Below are 26958 nucleotides of genomic sequence, written 5' to 3'. Positions count from 1 at the left end.
GTCAGGGATACTATATTGCTATAATGCTAACTGATTTAGTAATTTTAGGGAACTGCTCATAATGGCATTGGCCCTCATTTGTTGACTATTACACAAGTGGCCTTGGAGCCTTGTAAAACCACATGACTATGCCCTCCCTAATACCTATGTTGCCCTCTAGCTCATTTGATTAGGAATTTTGTGCTGTGCTTTTTTCATATGCAGTGGATCCACAGATCTTTATATCCACGCATGCATTCATTCCATCTTTCCATGCTCTCGTAACATCATGACCCTGAGTTGCTGAACGAATGTTAAATACCTTCCTGAAACTAAACAGCAATAAGATGGAATTCACTATATTTTGAGATAAGACTCACTTTGTAACTTTTTATTCGTTTTTAAACAGGTTACGTTTATTGTGAGGAAGCAGAAGGGATACAATCAATGCAGCATTAGTACAGACACTGCAGCTCAGCGGTTACACCATTCGTTTGTTCATACATTATTTCTAGAATGTCTCGAGCAGCATATTGGCTATGAGATAGGGTATACAATCATTTACAGACACACTCTCTACTATCTCTGTAACATATTGAAAATATAGTTTAATTTTGTCTTACAGTCCAGCCCATACAATGTGATGTCTACACCACCCACACCAATATCTCTTATCATAAAAATCAAATTCAAGCCATTTGCTTAGTCATGGGTCTCCACTGCTTAAGGTTCCATATTTCAACAAGTATTTGTGGAGTGGCTATCACATGTTTTTGGGTTCTTGGCTTGGTAGAAGCTCAAGGGTACATTTCACATTGGTCATTTTAGTAGACCATGTCCTTAATCCCGAGCTTGATAGTGGGGAGAGACCCTGGCCCGTGTGCCTTGTGACTAGTCTTGTGGCCATGAGGAAGAGCTCTGCTGTAATTTTTTTCACCTTTTTGATATGATGTACATGTAGCCTAGCAATGCCAAAACTGGAGAAGGTTTAACCCTTAATGCAGTCATTTATAATAGCTCGCTAAATATAGCTCTCCATAATGACACTATGATTAGACAGTATCATGCCGGTTGTATAAAATGTGCCAAAAATGTCCCTCCCTCGTTAACCTGTAGTGTTGTGTTTCTGGTCCCTATCCCTCTATTTGTTTTTAGCTGTGAAGTAATGCTCAGTGTATACGGTTTGCTGTAATTACCATGGTCTGCTGACAGCAACATTTCCACAGAGCATCAGGCAAGTGTTTACCCAGATCTCTCCCAGCTACCCCTGACTCCCCAAATGGACACCTCAGCTCCCTGGGCTGTGATATTATATACAGGTTAGATATACAATGGGAAGGATCCTCAGTGTTGCAGATGTGGTCTCATGCTAGAAGCACTAAAGGGTCTTGTGTGAATTTAGCCAATGTGGTTTTACAAGCAAGTCTTAATCTATAGTTGCAAAAATGCTTGTAGTGGGGACCTTATTGTAGACACAAAGCACTCATCCAAAGGGCTATATTATCATTCGTGGAACATATCCCCAATCACCTGTTTATCAAAATGCTCTCTCTATTGACACACCCTAATTTAGTTGTCAGCAGAATATCAAGAGTGGCATGCCGCTGAAATATAAATACCTTAGGATATTATGGGATTTATATTTTGGCAGAGGCGATAATCGTCCCTGTTGTGATGGAGTAACCCGTCCCAAAAACTCTAAATCAGACCCTAAGTATGGTTTGGGGGTTTTTACAGAGAATTTCTCATTGCTTCATGGAGGAGCTGTTGGTTTCTAGTGCATTAGGGTATTTGTGCTTATTGAGCATAGGTTAGTTAACTGATTTTTGTGGGTCACGCTGGCAAGGATTCTGGTTCTTTCATGAGAGAGTCTTCCCCCCACTTCAACCAATACCCCAATTTCCTACAGTAAACAAATGTATAGCTTAATTGTGTGTAAAGCCAGGGGAATTATTATCGAGCAGTGCTTTAGGAAGGTGCACTAAACTTAAAATAATTCTTTGAGGTTGAGAGAGCTAGTGTAGCCAAGCTAATACGGGGGTGATAAGAGCTCACTTGCTGAAATCTGTCACAATGTGGACTAATGTACTCTCAGAAAGTTGACAATTTGTCAGTAGTTTGTGCAGCACAACAAGATAAAGGCTGTTACAATAGTCCAGTCTGGGCAAGATAACCAGAGAGAACACTATCAGTTAACCTCTAATGAGAGTTCCTTCCTAAGTATGTCAAAAGATAATGGCAAGGCTTTATCACTGCATTTATCTGAGCATTAAGCACCGGTTTGCTGATCAACCAGGGCTCTAAGTTTCCACACCTCAGATAATAGCTTTGGTCTACAGTTAGATATACAGTGAGACTTCACACCATGTACAACTGCAATGAGATAACAAACTGTCTTGAGGACACGGCCCTTGCATGATTGGAAAGTCCGCTTAAGGAGCACATGGTGCAACCGACGTTAGAGAAGGACATCAAACAAGTGATACATAAACTGTCTGGTAAGACTTCTTGGAGCAAAGAACTCACATCTGAGTTCCGCAAAGAGCATACAAACAGACTAGGGCTGCATTTCTTGAGTAGTCAAAAGCTGTATGGCAATTGCAACCTACAATGCACCTTTTAATAACACTCATCAAGCCAGGTAAAGACCCTGTACAATTCTCTTTCTATTGTCCCATGTTTCGGATATGTGTGTGAGTCTTGTCCTGAGGCGGAAGCCGGGACTGCTGTGTCATTAGCAATTACGCCGCAATTTTTAAACTATTTGCACGTTCTTAGTTATTATTTGCACTAGAAGTAGGTATGGGCGGAAAATCCGTTTCGCTCGCGGATTTTGCGGATTTTCGGGAAATTCGCAATCCGCGAGATTCGCGAATCTCCCGCAAAATCCGCAAATCCGCGAGCAGCGGATTTTGCTCGCACTGCTCGCACTGTTCGCGTGAGTTCGCGGCTTCCCAGTACAACTTCGCGCCCCGCGAATAAGTGCTAAATTGCAGAAATACGATCTTAGCAAAACTGAAACTACTTGCCAGGTTCAAAAGTTCAGGCTCATCATTAGTAGCCATTTCCTGTAGTGCTTCCTGAGGGGCCCCTCCAGAGTTCAGTTGCCAGTTGCACATATTATGTGACCCTGCTCTGAACCTCAGAATAGTTACACATATGCCACAAAGGTCCTGAATTACAGCTAAGGGAGACAAGCAGGAGCCAGGCTGGAAGTTAAAATCCATTAATCAGCCCCTAATTCATTATTGTCAGTTGGGGCAGGGCAGGTGTTGTAACTAATTTTGCAACAATGAAAGCACTTAGCAAGTGCAAAAGATCACTAATCAGGGCGCACTAAGGAAGCAGGTGCCAGCTAAAAAAATATTCTGTGACACATTAATCAGCCCCAAATTAATTCAGGTCACTTGAGGCAGGGAAGGTGTGCTTTGCTTTGCCGAAAATAATGTACACTGGACAACCAGAGGGTGTGGTGATGAAACAGAGGGTGGCATGGGTGGGCCAGAGGGTGGCATGAGTAGTCAGAGAGTGGCAGTGGTGACAGAGAGTGGCAGTGATGAAGAAGAGTGTCCCAAACAGGCTGGACACGTAGAAACAACAAGTTCGCAAAACTTGCGACCCGACAGGTAAGTTCGCAAATTGCGAAATTGTAAAAACCCTCGCGAACTGGCAGAAACACGGGCGAACACAAAAAAAAAAAAATCTGCAAATTCGCGGGAATTCGCGGATTTTGCGGATTGCGAGTTCGCAAATCCGCAAAATTCGCGAACGCGAGATCCGCAAAATTCGCCCATGCTTAACTAGAAGTAAATTTTAAAACTGTGACCAATTTGAAGGATTTGCAGACTTACTTGCTTGTTTTAGCCCACTGCAGCCGACTAAACGCTGCGTGGGTTCGACTAGGTTCCTTGGCGCCCGCCATCTTAGGGGGGAAAATCAGCGAGCGGTCTAGTGCTCGGCCCCTCGCGCTTAATTCTATAAAAGCCTACAAACCCACTCACACCACTGTTTGAGTGTGTGTGAGTCTTGTCCTGAGGCGGAAGCCGGGACTGCTGTGTCATTAGCAATTGACCCGCAATTTTTTAACTATTTGCACGTTCTTAGTTATTATTTGCACTAGAAGTAAATTTTAAAACTGTGACCAATTTGAAGGATTTGCAGACTTACTTGCTTGTTTTAGCCCACTGCAGCCGACTAAACGCTGCGTGGGTTCGACTAGGTTCCTTGGCGCCCGCCATCTTAGGGGGGAAAATCAGCGAGCGGTCTAGTGCTCGGCCCCTCGCGCTTAATTCTATAAAAGCCTACAAACCCACTCACACCACTGTTTGAGAGTGTGTGAGTCTTGTCCTGAGGCGGAAGCCGGGACTGCTGTGTCATTAGCAATTACGCCGCAATTTTTAAACTATTTGCACGTTCTTAGTTATTATTTGCACTAGAAGTAAATTTTAAAACTGTGACCAATTTGAAGGATTTGCAGACTTACTTGCTTGTTTTAGCCCACTGCAGCCGACTAAACGCTGCGTGGGTTCGACTAGGTTCCTTGGCGCCCGCCATCTTAGGGGGGAAAATCAGCGAGCGGTCTAGTGCTCGGCCCATCACGCAAAACACTACAAAATGGCCCGCCACAACAGGGAGCGCAGCGGACGGGCGCAGCGGGCGCGCCGTCAGCGCGCCGAAGGCGCGCCTAAGGCAAGCCCATCTGCGCCCGTCCGCGCCAGTACGGGACATGGGGCACCTCACTCTGTACATTATCTGAAATATACCGCCGCCGACCTGTGCCATCTGCACAGAGCGTTTCAATTATCTGATACAACCATTAGGCTTTGCCTTGACAGACTTGGTCTCCTACAGCAAAGGGAGATATTCCCGGAAATACGTCATATTCAAAGGTATAACAAGGCAAATACTCTACATAATCATTTGAACTTTCGTGTGTCCTACTTAAACACTCGCTCCTTAATTAAACATCAACTGGAGATTTTCACTCTACTCTCCTCTGACTTACCTGATATACTGTTTCTCACGCAAACATGGATAACTCCGGACTCGGCTCCTGACATACTGGCCGCTATCCCCTCTGACTATTACATTCTCCACTCCGACCGTCCAGCTGGAAAGGCTGGAGGAGGAGTGGCCGCTATTATTCGCCGCCAACACCAATTCACATCGCTTGACTCCCTCAACCTAGCCGCTGCAGATAATTTAGTGATCAAACTTGATTCAGATCACACATCCTTGATCTGCGTGGTCGTTTATAGACCCCCTCAGATCATGCCTCTTTTCCCCATCACCTTGAGTGAACAGATAGCTAATTTAGCAACCAAATATGCCAATATTCTGCTTATCGGCGATTTTAACTATTGGTATGGTGACCAAGCTGGCGGCCCCCATTCACTTGAATTCACCAATCTTCTATCTAACTTTAACCTTAAACAACATATTTCCACACCTACTCACAATGAAGGCCATATACTGGACCATGTATGGACAACAACTCCGATCATCTCCGCATTACAGGTAGCCCCGTGTATATGGTCCGATCACTGTCTAGTTACATTTCACCTCACTCTGGCTATCAGGACTAAATCCCCCCTGGTCGAGGGTGGGTCGGCTAGATCTTGGAAATCCATTGATCTATCTGAATTTAATAACTTTCTGGTCGGATTGATACCCAATCCGGACCAGAACGTGGACCAATTGGACACTCAGATCTCCGGCTGGTTAAAAACAGCAAGTGATCAGTTTGCCCCTCTCAAAAAAATCAAAATAAACCGGAAGGCAGATGCCCATAAATGGTTCTCCCCCGAACTAAAGGAGATGAAACTATTACTCCGCCAAAAGGAAAGGAGATGGAGAGCTCGCTAGGACCCTGGAGACAAACTCCTTTATAAATCTGAGCAGGCAAAATATAACATAGCAATTAAATCAGCCAAGAGAGATTACTTCTCCTCCAAGATCCTAACGTCCACAAACAAATCAAGAGAGATCTTCTCAATAGTGGATGAACTATACAACCCTGATAGAGTGACATCTAAACCTACCCCTACACAGGAATTATGTGATAAATTAAATACATTTTTCATAGAAAAGATCATTACAATCAAAGCCAGTATTGTCTGCTCTTCATCAGCCGCGATCCCATCTGATTCCTTCACGAACAATCGTACCCTGGATAGTTTTCCAACGATCGATCACGAATTTCTTATCTCCTTGATGTCTAAGGTTAAATCGGGTTCTCCCAGAGACTGCTGTCCCCCTCATATATTGAGGGAAGTCTTCTCCACCATCCCCCAACCTGCTCTCTCCTTATTAAATCATCACTCACCCAAGGCTGCGTCCCCAAATCATTCAAGGACGCTACAGTGGTCCCTCTGATCAAAAAGGTTGGTAGCGATTCAGCTGACCCGTCCAATTATCGCCCCATCTCCTTGCTCCCATTTCTAGCCAAGGTCTTGGAGGCACATGTCGCTAAATCCATGTCCACCTTCATAGAAGAGTCTGGACACTTGGACCCCCACCAAGCAGGCTTCCGTCCAGGTCATTCGACTGAGATGGTTATCTTGGCAGTGTTGGATGAGATTCGAAGGGAGGCTGACATTGGAACCCCCCAGGCCTTAGTCCTCTTAGATCTGTCAGCCGCGTTCGACACGGTGGACCATAAGATCTTGGTGGACCGTGTCGGATGGGCAGGCCTGCAGGGCAGGGCCTTGAGATGGGTTACCTCATTTCTGGAAGATCGCTCACAGGCGGTTCGCCTGGCTAACTTCACAGCTTCTGAGTTAAGTTCCACATGTGGGGTCCCCCAGGGTTCTTCCCTGTCCCCACACCTGTTCAACATCTATCTAATCCCCTTGATCAAAGCCTTAAAACAGAAGAAAGTAAAAACATTCAATTATGCAGATGATCTGCAGCTCTCCTTTACAATAGATAATTCTATCGTATCTATAACCAACTTTCAGGACACTATGGTGTTCATCCATCATTGGATGGATCATAACCATTTGAAGCTAAACCCTGGAAAGACGGAGGTACTGCTAATAGGAGACAGTCGCATCTCTTGGGGCCCTCATTATTGTCCGGCCGAACTGGGGCCCTTTCCTAAACCCTCCTCCTCTGTAAAAAGTTTAGGAGTGATTATTGATGGAGACCTGTCCCTTAACACCCAGGTGGGAGCAGTTGTTTCTAAATGTTTCTTCCAACTACGTAAAATCCAGAAGATACATCACCTGCTCACCCAGGCAGCACTGATACAAGCTGTGATTGGCCTAGTCCTGTCGCATTTATATTATGCAAATTCAATCTAGCTAGGCCTTCCCTCTTTTCAGATCAAGAGACTCCAGCTTGTGCAGAACCAGGCGGCACGATTGATATATCAACAACCTAAGTGGCAATCGGCCAGACCTCTGATAAAAAAGCTTCACTGGCTCCCACTTCTCCAACGTGCCACCTTCAAAACCGCCTGTCTCACATACAAGTCCCTAAACTGTCACAGTCCTATGTTTATTAACAGCTTAATCGTGAGATACATCCCTTCCCGTGACCTCCGCTCTAAACATCAAAACTTGCTGGTCAGCACAAAGTTTAAACGCAAACGGCATGGTGGAAGCCGTTTTGGCTACCTGGCGCCACAACTTTGGAACTCACTCCCATTGGAGATCCATTCCTGTCCCCATCTGCTCCGATTCAGAAAGCAGCTTAAGACATGGCTGTTTACACAGGCACATGAGTAATTCTCTCCCACTGCTACCATTTCAGATCAGGCTACTCAGTACAGTCTCAACAGCGCCATGAAACCTTGGTCAAAGTGCGCTTTATAAATTGGTTAAACATAAACAAATATAAACATACATTTTGACTACAAAATCCTAGGTAAAATATTGGCATTGGCCTTATGCGTCTGATCTTTGAGATAGTGGTACTTTAGCAAGCTGGATTTGTACCTGGGCGCTCGTCATCATACAACTTGCAAACGTTCACTATTCTAAGCCAACTAGACCCACACTTAAGGGCAGTGGCTGCATTCTTGTACGCGGCCAAGATGTTCAATTTCATTGAAAGGAATTGCTTCTTTAAAGTACTAGGAAAGATCAGCTTGGGAGCCAAAGTCCTGTCCGGCAGAGACAATTGTGTACCCAACTCGTGGCTCAAGTGTTCGTTTTTAATGCACTCTCCAACCTGGTGAATGTATCTCAGACCAGGCAGAGATGCACAGCTCCTCTTTGCACTTGTGATAGAGTCTCTAGCAAGCTTTATCCTCCAATAACATTCCCAAACAGTGTACGTTTTATATCCCATCTTACGCTTGTACTACTCTACACTGATTAAGTTCATTAAATTAGAGACCACATAACCAATATTTCACTCTTGATCAGGGTGTTCCTGAAGCTCTGCAGGATGTCTGGTATAAATTTGAACTGGTATAAATTTGAACTGGTTAAATTTTCTCCTACTCCTGGCACACACCAATGCTAGCTGGGAATTGCGCTATCTGCCAATAAGACTTAAAATCCACTCGAAAATAGGGATGATGCAAAAAGCCAATTATGGAATGGCTATATATAACCTTATGGAGCAAGTCAATTACTGGATCAAGCTTCCTTTGACAATAATAGGAATGATTGCCTTCATAATGATGGTGGTCCTCAGAGATTTCTATACCTGTTTCACAATACACCAATTTACCCAACATACCGATTGTTTCTCATCATTACAACCTCATCCAAGGAGGCTGGTATGGAGTGGCAAACAACCCAGGATTAAATGGACAATGCTCTGAAACCCAATGAGGAGAATGGGCTGGAAATCCACACATCTGAATTATTCAATTTATATAGGCATGTGCACTTTGCCCTATGTTGGCACCAAACACCAACCCTTGCGCCCCTTGTTGTGGTCCAAACAGCCGTTGTTGATTCATACCATCTGAAGGTGGAAGTGAGCAACCTGCCCACCTGAATGCCTGAAGATATTAATATAGTTATGGCTTGAAAAAAACTCAGTAACAAAACTCTGTAATTTAGTTAAAGAGCTCTGTTTTCTGCTACTACTCCAGATTAAAAGGGAAGATTTTTCTTAAGGGAATGAATGATGTTAAAACAAGCAGAAATCATAAGATTGACATGGATATGAACATGGATATAGAAGGCAGGAAAGAACAGGAGGCAAGCCTAGGGCAGAGGGCCAATAATTGTGAGAACAAACCAAGGAATGGCAACCAACAGCCGAATCTCAGTTTTGTCAGCATTAAGTTTTAGGGAAATGTCCTTCACCCACTTGCTGATTGCCAACAGACAATTGTTCAAATTTTGAGCGACAGAAACTATGTCATCCATAACTGTAACAATGATCTGGGTATCTCCTGCATAGGATAATACACTGAGGCTTACAGATTGAATAAGCTTGGCCAGAGGAGTGATGTACAGATTGAATAAAGTACGTACCCTGATGTATCCCAAAGGGCAGCGAAATGGACTTGGTAGTGAACTGTTCGCATCTAACAGTCTGAGTTCCTTCTGCAAGAAAAGAACTGACTGCCTTCAGGGCTTTAACCTTGATCCCCATCGGTGTAAGATGCAATATCAGCATTGAGCAGGACACAGCATCAAAGTCTGGAGACAAATCTAATATAATCAGCATCACAGCCTTTCAGGTGTCCATAATGGTTCTGATGTTATTAACCACTGCACTAATGCAGATTTGGTTCTATGTCCTTTCCTAAATCCACTTTGAGATTGGTCTAGTAGATCATAGTGATCGACAGCAGCCATCAGTCCCTAATTCATATGCTTTTCTAACACTTTACCTGAAAAATTCAAAAGTGATATAGGACAATAGGGGCATATTAGCAAGAACCTTGTGAAAAATTATCGCTGTTTTAGCGGCAGGAAACTTCTGCTAAAATGGCAGTAATGGGCTTGCTAATATGCGTTATAGAATTCCTATAGAAGCCCAGGTTAGATGTGCAGGACATCTAACCTGGGCTTCTATTGGAATTCTATAAAGCATATTAGCAAGCCGATTATCGCGGTTTTAGCGTCAGTTTCCTGCCTCTAAAAAGGTGATAATTTTAACGAGGTTCTTGCTAATAGGCCCCATAGTTCTTTAAATCTTTCACACAGTTGCCCTTTCTAAGCAAAGGAATTGCCATTGCTTCCTTCTAAATGTTTGGGAAGTAGCCAGAGATAATTGCAGCATTAAGTAGCGGTGTGAGTTGACAAGAGACTGCCTCCCATACCGAGTGTACAGTTTTAAGTTGACAGGGGTTCAGAGGAGATCCTGAATTAATTGTCAACAGAAGAAAAGGAAGATAGTATGGTGATGTCATTTAACTCACAAGCAGCTGAAGAAAGCTAATTAACTGGAGATTTTAGTATAGGCAAAGATAGAGAAAAAAGGGGAATGTTCCTATTGTCCAGTTCTAAGTAAGTAGAAGTGCCATACAATTGAATGCTATCCGGACGGTTGGAAAACTCTGAAAATATATTACAAATCTTGTTGAGGAAAAAGGTCACTAAATTGTCACAAAAAGATTGTGGCAGTTCTGTAGCTGCTGGTGCTTTCGAGTCATAGAGCAAGTTGACAAGTTTTTAAAAATCTTTTTATTAAATATGGTTATAAAACAGAGCAGGCACGAATACCACAGGAGTTGTGCATAAGTACAACAAATGTATAGAGAGTTGTTTAGCCCCAACCACCCTTTGACTGATTTTAAAATACATACACTGTCTAGTGGAGATCAGAGTTCACTTAAATGGCAGTTTTGACTTTCGAGGACATCATTATGGGGCCGACACATGGACTACCCCTATAGACATTCCTTTTGCCCCAGATCTTCTCCCATTTTTTGGGACAGCCTCTACTTTCGTAAACCACCCTCTATGCTACCATACACCAGTCTGTAGTAATGATCTTACGAAGAAGTAGGTTTCAGGTAAAGATTTATTCAATAGAAGAACAGCTTGACAACCACAGATGAGAGACAAGACCAACCTCTCTTAACTCCTAGAATACCACACAGTCCATATCCTTCTTCCCGACTTTCAGACACTGCGAGGGAATCCACACCCCACAGACTGGCAATATTACATTTGGCAATCATCAATCCTAGGGTGACCCATAATTGCTCACGACCAAGGTCTGTGGCATCCTAAACATTAAGCAGACACCATTTGGAGGAAGGAGTTAACTCATCACCACACGCTCTACTCAGACACATCACAGCCGATTTCCAGTGGGTCTGAACTGTGGGACATTCCAGAAGAATATGATACAAGGATCCCTCTTGCCCACACCGCATGCAGCAATCTTGAACAAGTACTTTACCCATCTTAACCAAAGCGATGCAGGAGAAGTAAGATCTATGGAGTAACTTTAGCTGGACTAGGCAAAATTGCGTATGAATAGCTTCTTCCCAGGGGTTGTCTAAGGCCTTGGGACAGTCCCCATCAGCCTGGTCCTCTAAATCTGCGTCCCAACGGGCACGTTAGGGAAAGATCGTATCTGGGGAATTATTGATCAACTTTCTATAAGTGAAGGAAATCATTCTATTGCTCATGTGATCTAGCAAGCTATCTTCCAGTGGTGATGACTCTGGCAGGACATCTCCTCATAGGATCACCGTCCAAAGAGCGTGTCGAACTTGGAGATAGCAAAAGGTTTCGGTAGTCGCCAGCTAGTATGCTTTCTGTGATTCCGCAAACAGCGCTACTGTCCAATTGAACCAGAGATCTCCCACTCTAGAGATACCTATAATTTCCCACTTATTGAAAGCCAGTCGTCTCCCAATTGTGCCCAACTTCTCAGACTCCCCCAGCAGAGTAGCCTGTGTGAATTTGGAGTAGGTGATATGAGAGGATCCATCATCCCACAATAGAAGTCGGACCTTGCTCTCCACAGTTTTAAAATAGGCCCCCTGGATGGACAATGGGTTTTTTTGTAGCACATAGAGAGATTGTGGCAATGCCATAATTTGGAATAAGGCCGCTCTCCCTAGGAGTGAGAGGGGGACTGACCTTCAATGCTGGGTATCCCTTTTAAGATGCGATAAGGAACCTTAAAGGTTATAGGCATGATAGAGTTCAGGTTCAGTTATAACATAGATCCCGAGATATCTAAAACCATCTGATGTCAAGGTTACCCGACAATCAGGTGGCAAGCGGGGTGCTCCACCATGGAGAAAATGGAGAAAATATATTATGGCTTTGTACCAATTAATAGTATATCCAGAATGTTTACCAAAGTTAGTGAATATATCTAATACTCTGCAGATGGAGGATTGCGGAGCAGCAATATATAATAGGAGATATCTTACATTTCTACTCCTCAATATAACGCAGTCAGTGAATCAATGGGTTCATATGTACCAATGCCGCCAACTTTTCAAGGATAAAAGCAAAAATAAGTGCAAGAGAGGGCATCCCTGCTTGGTACCACATTAGAGGGGGAACACCCGGGAGGTCCATCCATTCACCATCACCTGATCCAGGAGCTCAGAGTAGATGAGTCTTAACCAGGACAGAAATGTGGGACCAAAGCCCTGTCATTCCAACACAGCAAAAAGATATGGCCATTCAATCATATCAAAGGCCATTCTAGATTCAAGCGACATGACTACCACATTTCCCCGAATCCGGTCAATGTGACCCAATACTCCATGAAGTAGTTGCAGATTAAGAGCAATATGTCTGCCCCACATAAAACTGGACTGATCCGGATGCACCAGTTTAGTTAATATTAGAATAAGTCGAGATGCCAAGACTTTGGCCAGGATTTTGGGTTTGGCATTGAGGAGTGAGAGGGGCCTATAGGAGGCGCAGTTCTCTGACGGCTTACCCTGTTTATGTATTACAATGATGGATTGCAATCTTTGGTCTTTGGGGAGGACACTTTGGTTCGACTCTCCATGTACATTTCCAACAAGTGAGGCGCGATGATGGGGGCAGTGAATTTAGAAAGTTCAACTGGGAGATCATTGAGTCCCATCGTATTGCCTGATTCAATGTTACTGATCACCAGTGCAATTTTCTCCATCATGGGGGTGGTATCGAAAAGAGTTTTCCCCTCTAAATAAAGATTCAGGAGGTGTAAATAATAATTTATGGCAGTCTCCGTTGGTGGTCATACACAAAAGACAGTGAATATGAGTATAATTGGCCACAAAGGCATCAGCAATATCTTCCAATCTCGCAAAAGTCCCCCATAATCAGAGTAAATATCGGTTACCCACCGACTCACCCTCTCAGACCTGTCTAACCACGCAAGGAGCCTCCCGGCTTTATCTCCTATCTCATATATGAAATGATGAGTTGCCTGGAGTTTAGCACTGGCTGCCTCCATCAATAGATCCCTTTGTTCTTGCTGTTTACGTTTTAAATTGTGTCAGACCTCCTAAGTCTCATCTTGTGTCAGGGCAGCCTCTAGCTTTAAAATGTCTTGTTCAAGTATTTCTACTGCATTTCTCTTTTTTTTTTTCGATGCCCAACTGACAGGGAGAGCGCCTGCCCCTTAATGACAGTTTTGAAAGCCTCCCAGAGAATTTGAGGAGATTCTACTGATTTGGCATTCTCTGCAAAGTAGTGCTCCATGTCCTTAACCAGTCCGTCTCGTACACCCAGGATCTTAAGGTAAAAGGGGTTTAAAGTGATGACCCCTCAAGGTCATGGCCTGTTAATACTGAAAATCGCCCACAGTGGAGAATAATCAGAAATTCCCCATGCCAAATGGCGTACATCATGGAAGCAAGGGGTGTGGCCGGTCAGTGTAAGTATAAAATCAGTCCAGGAAAGGCTACTGTGAGCCTTGGAGTGGAAAGAGTAAAACTGTGTAACGGAGTTCTGCGCATGGCAAATGCCAGCAAGTCCTGGGACAGAGAGAAAGCCCGACAGGTGGGAACTGGAAGGTCGTGGGGACCTATGATCCTTAGTGTTGCAGAGTGCCATATTAAAGACTCCCCCCATAAGAAGTTGTCCATCAGGAAATCCATAAGATTCCCCCCCCCCCAATTCCGGGAAGGTACTGTTATGATAAGTCTGGGGAACATTTACCAATAGAATATTGATAGTTGTACCTTCCCACGTCCCAGAAAAAGCTGCATGTCACTTCAGACACTTTATTTTCAACCTACGGCCCGTATCAGCACCATGGGACTTGTGTCCGATTTGGTGCAAATACAGAGGGGTACCAGACAAGGCTGACCCTGCTCTTCTCTTTTATTTCACTGTACATTGAGCCCTTTTTAAAAATGTTGGAATCTTATTCAAGGATTTCTCCGGTGGCTATGCAAAATTATCAATTTAAAGTCCTAGTTTATGCGGACGACGTGGCAATTGTTACGCCATGCCCTGCAGACGCAATGGAGGAGATTGAATATATAGCCGCGAACTTCGGTGCAGTTGCTGGCTATAAATTGAATGCTTTCAAAACCCAGTTATTATGTGCCAACCTGCCAAAGTACTCTGATCCGCGGGTTTGTAAAGAGGTTACTTATTTGGGGATTAAGTTAAGGGCCTCTTCAATGGCCCTGGTCAAGTCTAACTGGGAGGATCTAACATCAGGGGTGCAGAAACAGTTGGATCAGGTGGAATGTCTACACCTTTCGTTAGTTGGGCGCTGTAGTCTATTAAAAATGATGATATTGCCACAAATATAATATTTTTTCAGGTGCGTCCCTTTAGAAATTCCCATAGTAGGCTTAGCACAGCTTCAGGCTTTTTGTATGCGTTTTATGTGGGCTGGGGGTAAGGGCCACCGTGCCGGGCACGATATGATTTTAGCAAGAAAATTAGGAGGTTGGTCGGTACCCGACTTTACTCTTTATTATTATGCCTGCATGCTTCAAGGCAAGAATGTCCTGCTAACAGGGATTTGGCAGGGAGCCCGTCAATTTATCAGATGCTATTGGGCGTGAAGGCTAAAAACTGTCTGTTGTTGCACCAGGAATGGAGTTATTATAAACGTACACGTTTTAAGGTTCTGTTGGCTGCTTATAAGATTTGGAGAACACTAAGGAGAATGCTTGGTATAGAGAAAATCTCTTGGTATACACCATTGTCATCTCCTATATTCCTGCCAATTGACCTATGGGATCGGGTGGTGCATGTATGGTGGCAAAAAGGATTAAGGCTGTTGGGGGATCTTTATAGTGATGGCTGTTTAAAATCTTTCGAGCAACTCCGTGAGCAATACCAGCTTCCCTGGGAGAATTTTGCGAAGTACTTGCAAATCAGGAATTTTCTGTCTCAGAAAGCAACAAATCTGCAAGCTAACCTCTTGATAGAAGACAATATAAAAGCTGCAAAAATAGGAGTGTTATATGGCCATATGTTGAGCACTAAGGCGAATGATTTAGAGCAACAAAATTCTAAATGGGGGAATAAACTAGGGAGGCAGGATATACGGATAGAAATTTCTCTGGAGATGGCCATGAATCTATTCCTTTCGGCAAAATTATCTGCACAGCATTATAAATCCATCTTTAAATTATACTATACACCCAATAAGATCTCCAAATGGCAGGGAGATATTATAGGGAAATGTTTTCGGTGTGAATACCCATCTGCGGATGACCTTCATATTTTTTTGGGTGCCCGCGGTTAGCATCTTTATTATCACAGATGGAGAATTATTTATCGGCCATTCTGGGTATCCCAGTACAATTAAGTGCTACGCAGATATTATTAGGTATAGAAATAGGGCCGGCAGTGCCAGATCTATTAGAACAACATGCAAAGTTAATATTCTTAGTTACAGCTGTATATCGGCTGATAATAGCTTCTTGGTGGCTACAGCAGAAACCACCTTCTTTTGAATTATGGAGGGCACGTTTCTTTGCAGTACACAATATGTGCCCTTAAGGGGCATAGAAAAAAGAAGCTTGGTCAACAAATTTGGGGTAATGTCACTAATCATATAGAGTCTGTGACTTGATGGTTTGATTTCATTATTCGCTTTTCCATGCAGTTTTATTGATATCTGTTGAGTCTTGGATTATCTTATTGTATGGTTAATGTCAACTTTACGTATGTATTGTTATTGATTTTTCTGTGCTTCATTTATCTTGCTCCAGGACTATTTATGTTATGATTTCTAACAGTGTATATGTATTGTGTAAATTATGACTCTTTAACAACTAATTCATGTATTTTGCACAAAAAAAAAGAGCTGCATGTCTACAAAACTCTGTCCAGGTTTGGCTAACAGTGAGGAGAAGTTGTTTTCTAAGAAGGATAACTGTGCCCCTGGAACAGAAGGTGAATGCCACATGTCCTATCATTTTATACCCCTAACAATCCAAAACCTTACAAGCACTGTCCAGAAGGTGCATTTTATGTAAGAGAATAACGTCTGGGGAGTGATATTTAAGATACTGGAACACCACCCCACACTTGATCTTGTCTCCCAAACCATTCACATTCAATGACATAAGACATATTTCAGAGGTGGTCATTTCAAGCACCATCGTCCAGTACTACTTAATGATGTCTTCAGATATTCAACAAATGGCTTTATCCGGGGGCAGGACAAGGAACAGCGCTCATACACCTTGCTCAAGAAATGTGGTAGATAAGAAAATTTGGTGTCATGCTATCAAAGAAATTAAAAAAACAATGTTAACAAACTGACCCTCACCCACCTTTCCCCTCCCCCAGTTTAAACTCAAACTCCTCTCCCTGCCTCCATACTAGACAACCCTAAAACTGCCTGTTGTCCCTTCCCAACATGAAATACTGAGGAGAGTGTGGACTACCCTAGACCCCACCCACTGCTCCCCATACACTAAGCATTATTAGTAACCCACTAAGCAAGCAAAGTGTCAACATTTGAGAATGATACCTTCGGTAAGGTCCCTCCTCACTACTGACCCTTACAGTATGAAGACTTATCTGCAGACACAACAATGCAATCTTCCATGAAACAATGTCCTGTTACAATTGTTATGTTCACAGGGTGTGTCGCTGAAGCTGCGGTGGTCAATGTTAATGTCCACAAGTGAGAGAGCAATGTTTGCTCTCCCTGAGTTTGTCGTTGCAGTGACTTGTTCCCTTCTTAATCTGAATTTTCATCCACTTGCCTGGTCAACTCCTCAGATCGTTGCCCACACCATCTCTGTTGTCCTTTAGAACCACTACATACTGCCATTCTTCACCCCTCGTGCCAGTCTCTGACCTCCTGCGAGGTGCAGAAGAACCATTTCTTTCCCTCAGATTCTAAACACAGTTTTGCTTGGAAAATCATTGAGTATTTCACTGTCTTGTCTCTTAATGCTTTTTTGACTTCTAGGGAACTGCAACGCTGCACTGAACCTTGAGTGTAAAATCAGGAAAAAATGTTATTGTCATGTTTTCATATGTCACTGTAGGAGCACTACGTGTTGTCTGAAGTATAATATCGCAGAAATTGAAAATAAGGGCAATGATGGGGTGGGGGGATTCCAGCTTGTGACACCTGCCCAGAACATGATGGGCACATTCCAATGAAAAGGATTTGGAAAGGCTTCGAGGCTGTAGCTCTTTAAGAATAAGGTCTTCTATGAACAGGTCTACTGTAGGGGTGGGCAGAATTTGCGTATTCGCGTTACGTAAAGTTAATCGCAAAACGGTAAAAATCTCCGCAAGCACGCAGAATTGCTTGTTCCGCCTGTTCGCAATGCGTTTTTCCTGTACGGGGATGCTGTTTGCGTGCTCGGGGCAAATATCTTGCAAACTTTTGGCGAGGCAATCTTGCTTCACTTGTCCCGCCCGCTGGTGATGCGTCTTTCCTGTTCGCAACCGCAGATGTCCGATGGTGCATCCGAATTACATGTTCGCGATCACACACTCTTGCAGGATCTCGCGGCCTGCTACCAAAATATCATGGCGCACGCGAACGGATTGGAAAACTCGTCGGCGAGCGCTGAGATCTCAGTAAGTCGCTACAGCACGCGCAAATACGCATTTTGAAAGCTCGAACAAGGAAAAAATTCAGCTACGCCGTGGATCGCGAAATTTCTGGCAATTCCGCGTTCTACACAGAACGTGGATTTGCCTAAATTCCACGAGCGGAGCGGAATTTACCACCCAAGCCTAGTCTACTGCTGGTCCTTCAGCTCTCTTCTGGACCCTTAGGATGCACACATTATTTCGACATACTCTACTCTCATAATCTTCCACGCAGCCCTCCATGAGTTTACTTGTGGCTTGTAATTAGGCAACCTGGGCCTTGAGGGCCTTTGTGTCATGGTGCAGGGTGACCATAGATTCCTTCACTTCCTTGACTCTATGTGTCATCCTACAAAGATTAGTTCTTAGAAGTGAGACCGCCGTTGTGGTAGAGTCAATGTGTACCTCCAGTGTGGTGTGCACGCCCTCATTTGCACCATGAAATTGTGCGAGTCGGGCATCTCTTTGTAAGGTAATAAAGCAGCTGAAGAGGATTGTTCCTAAGAGCCATCCGCAGTGACTGGGCCCTTTGGGAGTCCATATTTAGCCAACTTTGTTTAGTGGGATCCCCGCATACACTTGCCGTCCATCATAATTTCATTACTTGGGTGGGGGGACAAATGGGGAGACATGGGGCCATTGGTATACTCATTGTCGCCTGCCTGGGGGTACAACCCAAACCCCATGCAGACTGTCCACTTTCTCACCATGTGCGCACTGCTCCGCAAGGCCCAACCATGCACTGCTCCGATTCAACTGGCAGGGGAAAGCAGGCTACCACAGATATCCAGCCAGGTGCTTTCAGGATAGTACGGCAGCAGAGGAGATAGAAATGCAGTTTCAGGTGGGGTGCGAGTCCACAGGAGCAGGTGAGGAACAGAATAGCAGTGATGGCTCACGATGGTAACAGCTCAATATGGAGATGCACAACCATGTCAGTGAATGTCAATAAGGCAGCAAGGAGTCTAAAGCAGAGCCATTAAGTGAGGGAAGGTGTGCATACATGCAGCTTTAACCAGAGGTTGGTAGGCACCTGATGAAGATACTGCTGCGCTGCACACTCACGCCAAGTCTATGCCTCCTCTCCACAGTCCAGATCCACTCAAATTTGATCAGGAGGAGGAGGGTGATGGGAGCAGACAGGCCCCCTGCCCTGGCCCACCACAGAGCCAGTTTTCACCTGGCTAGGTGACCTAAAGGCTGTCCAGAAGGCGGGGGCACAATCAGGCAAATCCCCCCTCATATCTTCAATAGGCTTGGACCATGTGTATCAGCCAGTTCCGCAGCCGGTCCAAGTGGCCTACAACATCTGCCACAAAGTCTTGCCCATACCAGGCCACCGGAATCAAAGGGGGAGGGCCTCCACCAACGCCACCTCCCGAGGACCCAACTCGCACCCCTACCCGGCATGGCCAGGCTGTCTTTGCCGCTACAGCACAGTTTTGGCCACAGCACTCATCCTCTCCAGGACAATCCTTACTCTAGGCTGGGCTCCACTCACCACCTAGGCACAAATGCGTCAAGTTCTTAGATGGTAGATATAGACAGTCATTCCAGGTTTACTGGGTTTTTCAAAGGCCAGCAACTAATTGCATATAAGTTGATTGCTTCTAGGGGAAGGATCATTAAGCTGATGGCTGGGGATATTGCAGATGGGTATCGGAGCTGCTCTAATAAGTGGCCATCTTTGTTGGCTTTTGGCCATGCCCACTGCAAGTTGACAACTTTAACCAATTATTTTGTGGGATGCTGGGCATTCATAATTTTAGATGCATTAAAGCTTTATTTTCCTCAAAATTGGCCTGCTTGTAATTGCAATTTATAGACATTTTGCAGGTGGATCATATGCTAGACAGCATTTGCGCTCTTGCCTGAGAAATAATTGACTCATGGATTTAAGATTATTCGAAAACTGGGGGCAGAAGGTTTTGCCCAACGCTGATGGCAAGTTTTAAATGGAGCCACAATGTCACAGTGATCCATGCACCAATTATGATAATGTACAACTACCAACTCAGGATCAGGATGAGTAACAAAACCCATGGACTTCAGGACATGATCAAATGTATCTAAGTCCATCTGTGGCTAATCCTGAAGCCTTACCTTAACATAATGGGTGAATAAGATGTTTTTTGAATAAAGCAAATTGATTGAAAAGCCAATTACACTATGGTCATGCCAGATAAGAGGGAACCTTAAGCAAAGGATTGTTAATTAAAACATCATACAGCTTGTGCCCCATTGAATGAGTAGGAGAATATAAGAGTTGGGCATAATCAAAACTGAACATGCTGTCAGGGATGGGGTCTAGAGAAGGAGAAGACAGCATTTCCAGGTGAAAGTTAAAATCCTTTAAAAAGGAAAAGTTTAATTTATGGGCAAAAGGTTCCAAGAGTATACTCATAAAGGAGCCCTAGGACCTTGTGGGTGGTAGATGTATTAAACTGAGAAAGCAAAGGTATTAAGAACTTTCAGATTGTGCACAATAGCCTCACAGGTAGAGGAGGAAATGGGAGAAATAATGCAGTGGTATATGCTACGAAAAACAACTGCGAGTCCAGCTCCCTGCTTATGTCTACATTCCTCGCATAAAATACTTTGCCTATCTGGAACTGCATCTTCAAAACCAGGGTCTAAGTTCTCATGTGCCTAGGTTTTAGTTACAATAATGCAGTCCGGATTGTGCGACTGAATGAATTCTCAAAATGTTTATTTTATTCATCATTAGCGAGTGTGCATTCAAAAGATAGCAACTAGCTAGTGAGAGACTTAACTGGCATAGCAAGAGAATTATCAACTATTGTATCCTGAGGACATGCAGCAATTGGAAGATTAGGCAGATTGTCGCAGCAGGCTTCACTGTTTAAAACAGGCCCAAACAGGGAGCATATATGTCAAGTGCTACTTATCCTAAGGCTTAGTAGATCATACTGCATATAATAAATCTGAGGGCCCTCCTTTGGCAAAAAATGTCAAGAGGTTTGGGAGCAAGGTGCAGTCCGGGCATAGGTGTGCACAAACAGGCTTGCCTTGTCACACCTTCAGCAGACCAGCAGCATACCCGTGGCAATGACATGCTGCCTTGCACTTTAAGAAGCCGGCCATGTAAAAAGGGGCATGGCTGGGCAGTGATGCTTTGAGTCGGTGTTATACCTGGCATCTTTGGCGTGGTTTCCCCTATCTTTTTGGCCTCATGTATTTTTGATTCTGTGCTGGATTTCGTTTTTGCTGGTTAAGATGCTTTGGACACTCTGCCACTACTGATCAGTCCCAGAGTGTAAGTGTTCCCTGTGTAAATTGTTATTGTGATTGGATATACATGATTGGCACATTTGTATCACCAAGCAGTCCCTAGTAAAGTGCACTGGGTGTGCCAGGGCTGGTGATGACAAATGCTACTAGTGGGGCTGCAGCACTGATTGTGCCACCCACATGAGTAGCCCCCAAATGGTGTCTCAGGCCTGCCACTGCACTGCCTGTGTGCAGTCTGTGAACTGCCATGTCCTCCTGGTCAGTGTCCCCACTGGCCAGGCCTAACCCTTTCCTTTCTGTGCACATTGGTCACCCCTATGGAAGGCCCAAGGTACCCCCTGGGCAGGGTGCAGTGTATGTGAAAGGTAGAGCATGTACTGGTGCAGGTGACATGCTCTGGTAGTGAATTACAGCCATTTTCGTTTTTCACTATTGTAAGGCTATCTTGCTCCATAGGCTATCATGGGGGATGCTGGCTACAGTGGCTACCAGCATATCTTCCCATAGGAACAAGATAGGACATACAAGTCTAGTACCCCTGAACTCCAAATTTAATAACACACCTTTTAGGAAAGGTTGTTTTTAAATCCTGTGTTTGAGAACATCACTTTTAGAAAGTTGCTGTTCTCTTGTCTGACCTTTCTGTGTGCCTTGGCCTGTTTGTGTATTGACTGTCTGCTTTGAGAGTCACATGGGCTGTGGATTCCCCAGGAGGCTGTCTGAGTCAGCCTAGGCTGAATGACTACATTTGCAACCAACTTGAGTGGTGGGAGGAGATAGCCCCTTGGGCCTGAATAGGGCCGTGCCTGCCTTCCACAATGCTGGCTCCACCTCCTGCTGGGCTGCTGACGACCCTGCCCCTCACTCTGAAAGGAAAGGAGAAGCCAGGAAAACAAAGTGCTCAAGGGACACCCAGAACTGGTTCAGACTGGGCTCAGGGCTTGTTATCCACTGCGCCAGCTTCTGCTTTTGGAACTTTGTCGCCACTAAAGGTACTGTAAGCTCAACGTGTCGCATCTGTGAACTTTTCACGCAACTGTGGATTATTTTATCGCAACCTAAAGAACTTATATTCTTAAACTGTGTATGTTGGATTTTTGTCGTTTTGGTTTTGTGTAGTTTAGATTAAATACCTTTATTTTCTAAACTGTTGTGGAGTCAGTTTGTGGTGTTTTCACTGTGTTACTGTGAGTGCTGGCACAAATACGTTACAAATTGCCTTCTGATTAGTCTTGACTGCTCGTGCCAAGCTACCTAGAGGGTGAGCAGGGGTTATCTCAGAGGGTTTCCTCCTTACCCTGACTAGAAGCAAGGGTCCCTATTTGGACAGTGGTACCTACCTCTGCCAACTAGAGACCCCCAGTTCTAACAGTCTGCATATAAGAAAGTGAGAAAGTAAAAGTCTAAACTGGTGTTCAGCAACTCCTACTTGTTGCCCTCTGAAACAAAACTTACTTGGAAATATATGTAAAAGTTAAAATAAACATGGGAAAACAATTCATAAACAGATTAAACAGCCAATAATGTCCTTACAAGACGGTGGTGCTAAAATGCAAAGGAGCCAGGCACCTACAACCCAAAACTAGAGGTATACAAGGAAACAAATGGTGCATCCCAGGGAGCAGGTCATAGGTAAAGAAACAGGCTATTGTTGTACTTAAGTAATTCTGCCTTATCGTGTCTCGCAGTGTGGAATGTCAGAATCCTCTATCGGTTCTGCAGTGACAGACCATTCCAGGGAGACGGTTGAGATGGAAAGCAGGCAGGGATTCCAGTCTGCTTGGAGAGCCTGAAATAAACCTTTCTTGAATCTATCCTTGAGTCACGGTTGAGACGGAAAGCAGGCAGGGATTCCCGTCTGCTTGGATAGCCTGAAATAAACTTTTATTGAATCTATCTTCGAGTCTCCTGTTCCTATTTACCACAGCTATACACGCCAGCAATCACTCAGGAAGATTACAGGCTGGTAACTTCGTACAAAGCTGTCAGGCTTAATTTAGAGGTATTCTGCAAAGTATTGATGCAGCACATAAACAATAATAAAGGAAAAGCACAACCAATTTAGAAAAATAGAGAACATTTTTATGAATAAAATGATACCAGAAAGACAAAAATCCAATCAGTAGACCGGGACATTTTCAGTTTTAAAGTTTTGTAGCGAAAATAGTTCCTAAAATCATAAAGCATCACTTTTGATCATCTGATCATGTTAGAACGGAGGAAGGTTACAAGTTCAGGCCAACTGCAGTGGAGCTGGGTCTGATATACAGAGTAGCTTAGTCCTGCTGAAAAGTTACTTTCTCAAATCTGGCACAAAGAGTTTTGTTCAAGTTTGTTGAGACTGTGAGGAGAAGGCTGAGCATCATGAAGGTTATCCTGCAGAAAGAGCAGTTTAGGCATCGTAGATGGGCCTCGCTATTGTGTGAAGAGCCTTTCAGGCTTTGCGGACGGTCGTTCCTGCAGCTTTGCATTGGATGTCATCGCGGTCTGTCATTGCTGTAGTGTGAAGTACACGTCTCATGTTGCAGGTCATCCCTGGCAATTGCTTTCTTTGCGAAGAGCAGGTCTCACCTCAACTTAGTGTTGGAGGTTGTTGCTGGCTGCAGGGTTGCGGTTATGAGGACCTCAATTTCCATCTTTTTTCTGAGGAGGAGCTCTTACTCATACTAGCCAAGGGTCCAGAACCTCGGGGGTACCTCTTGGAGATCAGCTCTAACCACAGCAGAGGCCAACAGCAGGGGTCAGATAGGTCTAGTTGCAGGTCCAGGCAGGTCCAGTTGCAGAAGGTCAGCAGCACAGTTGCAGCCTCATCCAATGAAGATTGTTGGGTCCCTGTAGCTCACACAGGAGGTCAGTGAATTAACCCTTGGAGTTACTCTGGGGCTTATGTACAAGCCCCTATCACCACGGGACCGTCACTTTCTGTGCATAAGGCACCTTTTCAGCTGTGTTATGCTGCACATCCCTCTGGGAGCTAGTTTCCAAGAGGAGATAAGGGCTGAAACTGCATTGTGATGTAACATTTTTTAGCTGTTTCCCTTTATTGGAGCAGGGTTGGGATACCATCATGTTCTTTCTGATCCTGGGTAATAGATTGAGCAATCCTGCTGCCTTGCTTTCTGTTTTTGAACTTCTCCAGTCTGATGGTGCCCTGGCTCTGGGTCTGCCAAGAACCACCAGTAGTAGTGAGTTTGTCAGCTAGGTAGGTGGGAGTGTCATGGTGTTGAAGACAGTGGAGATCTGCCAAGCTCTGGGCCTCCCTAAGAGCCAGATGCCATTGAGAGCCGTAATGGGACTGACTCTAGTGATAAAAGGACATTAATGATGAGTTTTTATTATTTGAGATGGTGCTTGGACAAGTCTTCTTTTCTTACCACCACAAGATATGGCCGTGATTTTCAACAGTGTCAAAGCATTCAATCAATAACAACACGGTTGTGGTGTTAGTCCAATTTGAAAGTTGATGTTACCTGATAATAGCCAAAGATGAGCATCGAAAAACAAAAGCGCAATTAGGATGAAGGCTTCATAATGGATAAAAAAGGTAAAGGGCTTTGATGTACTGTTTGCCTGTAGGATGATCATTATTCAAGCATGTCTGAACTATGAATAAGGCTCATGTCAGTCACAGCGCGTATGCATATACAACACCCTCAAAGACACCCACGTCCGGAAAAAACAACCAAAAGAACAGTAGGTGCATCTGTATTGGAGAATAATATTTTCAGAAACAAAAGTATCATTTATCATGATGAAGTTTGTTAGCATTTTTATCTGTTCAATTGCCTGCCTAGAAGTGGTTTATGGTGTGCCTAGATTTCTCGAATGAGTTTATTAATCCTGACAACTAGATGTACTAGTGTCACGACAACTAGATGTATTAGTGTCACGACAACTAGATGTACTAGTGTCACTGCAACTATCGTTACTACATTCACAACAACGTGACCCACATTTAGCTAATCAGCCCAAGTTCTTCAACCGAATTAATAACCGATTGCCTTAAATAGGATAAATTATGGCTGGAAGTGCATACAGGCATCTGAAGCAAAAAGTGTCGAAATAAAGACTATCAAATCTCTAGTGCTAAAGTGCTAAAAAAAAAAAAAGATGCCCGATTGAAGTAAACACAATGAAGTAGGGCGTGGCAAACAGAGAATGCGACAAACTGTAAACCATGAATATATACAGACTGGTTCACCTTGAGTAAGACTAATCAAAAGAAATAGATACAACAATGATTAAAGGCCAACTTCACAAGTTCCCAGCTTCAAAAGAAAAATATTCAAAGTAAATAAGCAATAACAATGCAAACAGCATATGAAAAATGCAGGCAATCACAAAGCATGACTGTGTTAGACTACTGGTGTGCCTCCTTAGTGGTGCCATTATTATGCAATAAGCATTAAAGTGAGATGAAGGGCCAGATTTACAAAGGTTTCACATCGTGTTTGCGTTACTTTTATAACGCAGACCTGATGCAAAATCCTTTTCAGGATTTACAAACACATGTAAAATTGGTATGTGTGTTGGTTTGTAAGAAGTAATGCAAGCTATTCGGAAGCACTGCTTTGCGTTTCTCTATGTCAAGGGGGCATTTCATGCAGCCACGGCCAGCACAGGTAACAGTGGTGGGGCGGTGGGATGGGGGCTGGATGGTGGGGGGGAGTGGACACTAAACAGTATTGGGAAAGTAAAATAAAAAATAAATATAACCACTTAACTTGCGCTCGCCGTATCGCAGAGTCGGTTTTATAACTTTTTTTAATCCTACTTTCTCTATCCCGGCGTCTTCCCACTTCATCCCCCATCTGCCCAACCCGTCCCCACCCCAACGCTGTTACCTGTGCCAGCCGCACCTGATTTTATAGGTGGTACATGGGCGAGCCTCTATAACCAACCATGGATTTTGACACAAACCCCCATCTACTAACACCAGTACACAAGGTTTTGTGCCAAAAACAAATACTACTTGAAAGCAGGCATCACATAGGAGAAATGTTTCTATTTCTCCTAACCTTTCCAACTTTGCATGTGTGCAGCACTGTCCAGCATTCTAACAATGTAGAAAACGTTTAAAAGTTAGTCTAAGCATAGTTTTGTGTGCAGGAAGAGTACCCTCCCAGTACAAAACCTATAGTAGACTCGCGCAGACACTTTTGCACTATGGTGCAAAGGTGTGTGCATGGTGCTAGGCAACATGATTCTGCACCGGCGCTAGGGAGAATACAGGATAGTGCCATATCTCTGTAGATATGGCACTTTCCTGCTTTCTCCTTGTCACACAGCACAGAAAATTTGGGAGCCGCGTTAATTGTGTGACAGGTTCATAAATCTGGGCCCTGGTGCCCAGCGGAGGGTCTGGAAAAAAATATTTGATAATCCATATAGGAGTTTTTGCATATGTATGGTGCAAGTGTCACCTGCCATGCAGAACTTCTATGCAGGGGCGTAGCTAGGCATTTTGTCGCTAGTGGTGGTCCCAGCCTCTGCTGCCCCGCATGGCCGCATGTAAGAGCAGGGTGGGCACCATCCCAACACTCGTACCCCCCGCTATGCCACTGTTTCTATGTATCTTTAGAACTGAACAAGGTTATGATGTCCTCTAGGAAGAGGTATGGGTTCAGGGGACAGGCCAGGATATGAGCTGGTAAATACATTTTTAAGTTCAGGTAGAGAGAAAGAGAGATGGAGTTTTTCTACATCCCTCCATGTTCTGGCATGATATTGATATCTGTTAAGGGACGAAGTGGGGCAGAGAACAACTGGAGCAAGAAGTGTGTTGTGGACATCACAGCCAATGTCGTAAGAG

General features: G+C 44.1%; 1 protein-coding gene across 4 annotated transcripts in view; it reads right to left on the bottom strand.

Annotated features, from left to right (window-relative positions):
* Positions 1-26958, bottom strand: part of LOC147731545 (dipeptidyl peptidase 4-like) — a 688588-nt gene that overhangs the window by 159528 nt on the left and 502102 nt on the right. The gene's annotated exons all lie outside the window — the stretch shown is intronic.

This window comes from Lissotriton vulgaris, chromosome 2_1 (assembly GCF_964263255.1).
Source record: "Lissotriton vulgaris chromosome 2_1, aLisVul1.2, whole genome shotgun sequence".
Lineage (NCBI taxonomy): Eukaryota > Metazoa > Chordata > Amphibia > Caudata > Salamandridae > Lissotriton > Lissotriton vulgaris.
This window is presented reverse-complemented; position numbering and strand designations above follow the sequence as displayed.